The sequence below is a fragment of the Panthera uncia genome (assembly GCF_023721935.1).
Source record: "Panthera uncia isolate 11264 chromosome A3 unlocalized genomic scaffold, Puncia_PCG_1.0 HiC_scaffold_11, whole genome shotgun sequence".
Classification (NCBI taxonomy): Eukaryota; Metazoa; Chordata; class Mammalia; order Carnivora; family Felidae; genus Panthera; species Panthera uncia.
In genome coordinates, this window is record NW_026057578.1 from 32029238 (window position 1) to 32035163 (window position 5926).

At 40.1% G+C, this 5926-nt stretch overlaps 1 long non-coding RNA gene across 1 annotated transcript in view; it reads left to right on the forward strand.

Annotated features, from left to right (window-relative positions):
• Positions 1 to 3041: 3041 nt before the first annotated feature.
• LOC125936805 (uncharacterized) overlaps positions 3042 to 5926 on the forward strand; it is a 12844-nt gene continuing 9959 nt past the window's right edge. The window contains exon 1 of the long non-coding RNA XR_007462130.1: positions 3042 to 3497. This is a non-coding gene — a long non-coding RNA (uncharacterized LOC125936805). The remainder of the gene's footprint in view (positions 3498 to 5926) is intronic.

Genomic DNA, 5926 nt, shown 5'->3' on the forward strand with positions numbered 1-5926 from the left:
TGGGGGTGGCAAGGCATGGAAGAAAGGGAGGGGAGTACAGAGCGGCAAGCTTATTAACCTTTCCAAGAGGCTTGTGATTCAAGCTTGTGGAGCTTAACATTTTTTTTCTCTCCCAATTATTTTAATGATGCTGCAGAAAGTTCTAACTTCTGTGCTGAGACTGTGTTGCTGCCACGGTCTGGGCTGATCACATGGTAACATTCCGACCGAGGCTGGGTCACCCCGTAAGGAAAATCAGCTTGGGAAAACCACTCCTCCCGCTGAGTGCCGTGCTCTCTCTCTCTCTCTCTCTCTCTCTCTCTCTCTCTCTCTTGCTCTCTCTGTGGGCAGGGTAGGGGGGAGCCTCTTTTTTAAGACCTTTGAAGCTTAAATCTCAGATGTGAGCTTTGCCTCAGAGTTTATTAGTTATTTTTTATCCCCATTCACCACCCCCCTCAAAAAAGTTTATGTTCACTCAGAATGGCAATTATTTGACTCTAATTCAAACCATTTTTGTGTCATTTAGATCCAGGCACATTGCTTGATCTCAATAATAAGGGAACGTACCAAATATTTTTGTTTCTAAAGGAACTATAGTCATATAAGCCAGTTCATCAATCATGCTTTTTTTTTCCTTTCACAGTCTTAATGTATTCCTCATTTCATTTGAGCAAGAAAATTAAGCCTATAACATAAACTTAAAAGCCAACTACTGTAGTCTGTACTTTGAACCCAGATACAAAAGCAAACATTCCTTCCTATTAGGTTCAGATCAAGATGTATTGATTTAGGAGGTTAACTAATACTTAGCAGGAGGCTGATTAGTGGCTGGAAATGTGGGAGAAAGAAGGCAGGGGAGGTAGAAGAGGAAGTGACTTCTTGTATATGCATATACACACTTTATCTGGAGGCACTGCTAATTTTCAGTAACTCTCCATGAATGTCATCATGGCTGTGGGGATTGCAAAGACAGAGAACATCTTTCTGCAAGGCCACCCTCCCTTCCCATTTAACAGTAGCAACTAGATACTGCTGGGGATTAGAGATCCATTCTAGTCTGGATGTCACCTAAGAATTTGTAATTTTTTAACCTTTTACTGGCATATCACCTACAGAGGAAGAAGTGCACTTACTATAAGTGTACAGTTTGGTGAATTTTAACAAACTTAACACACCTGTGTGATAAGCATCCAGATTATGAAATGAAACATCAGAAGCACCTTAGAAGCTACACAGCCACCCAGTCACTATCTCCCCAAAGAAAATCTAAGTTCTAATATCATAGATAAACTTTTTTTTGAAATTTCTATGAATGGAATCCCATGGAATGTATTTTTTTATATCTGGCTTATTTCATTCAATATTATATTTGAGAGGTTCATCCTTGTTTTTGTGTGTAGTTGTAGTCTACCGTCTTTGCTATTCATATTCTATTGTGTGAGTACACCAAAAATTACAAAATTTTGAGGGGTGTTAGGGTAAATTCCTGTCAGGCTATTATGAATAGTACCATACATTCTGATATATATCTTTTTGTGAACATATGTACACATTTTTTCTGGGTTTATTCCTAGGACAGGAATTGCTGTGTATAGGCTGTGCATGAGTTTTAGTAGAAAATACCAGTTTTGCAGTGTCTGTAACCAATGGATATTTTTGTGTGAGAGTTCTAGTTGCTCCTCATTCTTGTCAGTATTTGATATTTCCGTGTTTATTTTAGTTCTTCTGGAGGGTATGTGGTGATAATCACATTGTCAACTTACTGTGAATGTCCCACGCCCATTAATTTTCATTTCCTATCATCCTTAAGCTCACAAGAACTAACCTGGCCATCAAGTCTTCCCTCTACAGAGACTACATTTTCTATACTGATATCCCCACATCACTTCCTCCACTCACCCATGTGGACTTTTCCTTTTGTTGAGCTTTTGTTGAACTTACGCATGGAGCCACCCCTTTTATACTTTTTTTAAAAATAAAATTTAATTAATTAATTTACATCCAAGTTAGTTAGCATATAGTGCTATAATGATTTCAGGAGTAGGTTCCAGTGATTCATCCCTTCTGTATAATACCTAGTGCTCATCCCAATAAGTGTCCTCCCTAATGCTCCTTACCCATTTAGTCCATCCCCCCACCCACAACCCCTCTGGCAACCCTCAGTTTGTTCCCTGTATTTAAGAGTCTCTTATGTTTTGTTCCCCTCCTTGTTTCTATATTATTTTCATTTCCCTTCCCCATATGTTCATCTGTTTTGTCCATCTTAAAGTCCTCATATGAGTGAAGTCATATATTTGTCTTTCTCTGACTGGCTAATTTCACTTAGCATAATACCGTCCAGTTCCACCCATGTAGTTGCAAATGGCAAGATTTCATTCTTTTTGATTGCTGAGTAATACTCCATTATGTGTGTGTATCCATTGTATATATGGAATATAGATACAGATATATAGATATAGATGTAGATGTAGATGTAGATATAGATATAGATATAGATATAGATATAGATATACACACACCATATCTTCTTTATCCATTCATCTGCCAGTGGACATTTGGGCTCTTTCCATACTTTGGCTATTGTTGATAGCGCTGCTATAAACATTGGGGCACATGTGCCCCTTTGAAACAGCATACCTGTATCCCTTGGATAAATACCTAGTAGTGCAATTGCTGGGTCGTAGGGTAGTTCTATTTTTAATTTTTTGAGAAACTGCCATATTGTTTTCCAGAGTGGCTATACCAGTTTGTATTCCCACCAACAGTGCAAAAGAGATCCTCTTTCTCCGCATCCTCACCAACATCTGTTGTTGTCTGAGTTGTCAATGTTAGCCATTCTGACAGGTGTGAGGTGGTATCTCATTGTGGTTTTAATCCATTTATACTTGATTAGCCCCCTGAGTAGTATTATGCTCCAAGTGTTTCTCCTGTGCTATTCTATCTTCCCAACTGAAGGCTTAGTCTGTTGAAGATAGAGTCCAGCTCAGCAGGCCATGGGGACCCACACAAACCCACCAGGCTGAGTTCAGATGGATGTGGGCTATGCCCCAATTAGACTGGACTTTGCACTTTTTGCTCTATCATTATCATGCCCATGGGATTTAGCCTAGATGCCTGACATTGATTAAAACCACTGAAGTCTCAAGGAGCCTGGGTGGCTCAGTCTGCTAAGTATCTGACCTCAGCTCAGGTTATGATCTCACAATTCATGGGGTCAGGCTCCACATCGAACTCTATGCTGACAGCCTGGAGCCTGGAACCTACTTCGGATTCTGTGTCTCCTATCTCTCTGCCCACCCATCCCCCTCAAAATAAATAAACATTAAAAAAAAACACTGAAGACTCAAGAAGTTAAATAGGGCAGGAAGATGAGTAATGTAAAATAAGTTATGATTTGGAACCTCAGTTCCCACATATACAGAGGGAGAAGAATAGAGTTGTAAGGAGAGTTCAACAAGGAAACATATCAAAGTATCTGGCCTGCTGTAGGTGATGGGAAAGTCCATTTCTTTGTCAAGGTATCAATCTCTCAGTCTTGTAAGAGGGTGAAACTCAAACGGCTTTGTACACCTTTAGTTTGGTCTGGGATTGCTCAATCCTTTTTTTTCCCCCAGCCTCTCTGAAATCAAGCAGTATCCTAAATTAGGTGATGACTTTTGACATAACTGATTTTTTTTTGAAAAAAAAATTAAGGAGAATTTCTTTTCTGAAGTCTAACTTGGTCCCTTGATAGCAAAACCTTCTTTGAGCCAAGGCAAATGGAGAGCTTTCTATGTAATGCCCATCTTTCTATCTGCTCAGGCCACTATGTCTAGAGGGAGATACCTTAAGTGCAGATGATACAAGTGGCATCCAACTCTGCTCTTAGGTATGTGGTTAAAGTTCAGGCGTCTCTGCTTCCAAAAGGGCTCTTAGAAAAGGGAATGAGGGAAAAGATTGGTTCTAGGTCTTTTTGTTCTTCCCTGGAGGTTTTCAGCAGCCCTTCTCCATGGGCAGGCAAGCTCTGGAGTCACATACTAACTTTGCCCTGTTATACTGACTCAGGGCTTGGAATGGTGGCCTCTATTTTTCTTCTTGAACACTACTGCTCTGTGCCAGGGTGGGTTGGTGTGGCCAAAACTAATTTGGCAGGTCATTCATTTGTTTCCTCTGATAGTGCTACACTGAAGGCAGGGTTACAAAACACTTTCCAGCTGGCTGGACTTCTGATAAGAGTATCTCAAAAAGGTTCCATGGCCTTTAGTTACATTTAGTGGTCAAGGTTTTCATAGGCTTACCTTTCTCTCTCCTTTTTAATTTCCAGCCAATTTCAGTAGAACCATGTTATAATAGAGCTCAATGTATTACATAGAATTTTTAATACCAAAGGTCAAACTATCAAGTGGGGATCTTGGATGTTAATCCTGTAACCAAATTTGTGTATAAAGTGATTTCCATGTAGATGCTTTTTTGTTTGTTTGTTTGTTTTGTTTTGCCCCTGGTTGATGACGAATGGGAATGTTAGAAGGAGAGACATGGAAAATGAATTTCATGACTTGTCCATTGATGTAATCATGTACCAAGAGGAAGCAATATTATTATCTCTGTTTTCCAGAGATGAGAAAAAAAAAAAAGAGCGGCTTAATATCTTGTTCAAGGTCACATAGTCTTTTGAAATTGGGATCAGAATCTTGGGTTGATTTAGCTCCAAAGCCTGAACTCTGTCTTCTCTCTTTTCTCCTCTCCACCTAGAATAAATGCCACTTTGACACAAACCTTTCAGTATTAGAGTTACGTATGACTTAAGAGGTCCACTCAAGCCCTATTATGTATAGGCATTCCCTCTATAAGGTCCACAGAAGCTCATTGAGCTTCTGGTGACCTACAATAATGAATACCTCATTCCTCCACAGAGCAACTGATGGCTATTTTGGATGACTCTTCCTCTTATTCAGACAAAATTCACTTCCTTGAGACTTCCGCCCAGTGCCACACTGGAGCAAGTTGATACTTACTCACACCAGCTCAAGAGCTGACTGTGCACATCTGTTCCTAACTTCACACTTAGTGACCTCAAGATGAAACCTTGAAATCATCTATAGGTGGTTTACAGCACAGAGATTTGCCAAAAGTTACAAGTCAAGCCATATCCTCCTACCTCCCATACTAAGAGCCCAAATGATAAGCATTTATCAGCATACCACCACTTCTCCCCTCTGGGGTTGATTCCACCCTTTGTCCTTCTAAAGGAAAAGTCCAAATCTTATTCCACAACAGCCCCTCAGAGATTTTGGGACAGTTCTTTTGTCCACTCTGTCTCTGTCTGATAGATTCAGAGAGACCTGAGTTTGAGTCTTAAGTGGATCGCTAAGTTGCTAAGGAACCATGAACAAATTAGCTAATCATTCTAAGTTTCAATTTCCCTGTATGCAAAATAGGCATGATAAAAACCATATCTTACCTCTAGGGTAAATGTGAAACTTAAATGAGACAATGAATATAGAATACACTGCCTGATTTACAGAAAGGTCTCAATTAACTTTGTTATCCGAATGATCATTGTTCATAATGTCATAAGCATTTAAAGAGTTACTCAGGACTTCTAGCAAATGAAATTATACCTGTCAGGATCCCATTAGGAGCAGATAACCCATACAAAGTGTTTGATTCCAGAGAGTTTAATGTCCAGACCATGTGCAGAAGAGTGATGTACTTAGATAGTTGAGGGAACTGTTAAGGTTTAATGAGATGTCCAGGATCTACCAAAGGAAGAGATTGTTCCCACCCCATTTCTGATGGCACAAGGGAAGGGAGTAGTAATGCCAAGAGGGGCTGCTACCTAGGCAGCACAGGTACAGGAACATACTCCCAAACATGAGACCCAGCAGGAAGAGGCAGGGGAATAAATACTGTGACTTCATCTCTCTCCTGCCCTCCAACCTCCTGCCAGTACCCTCCCCTCCCAGAA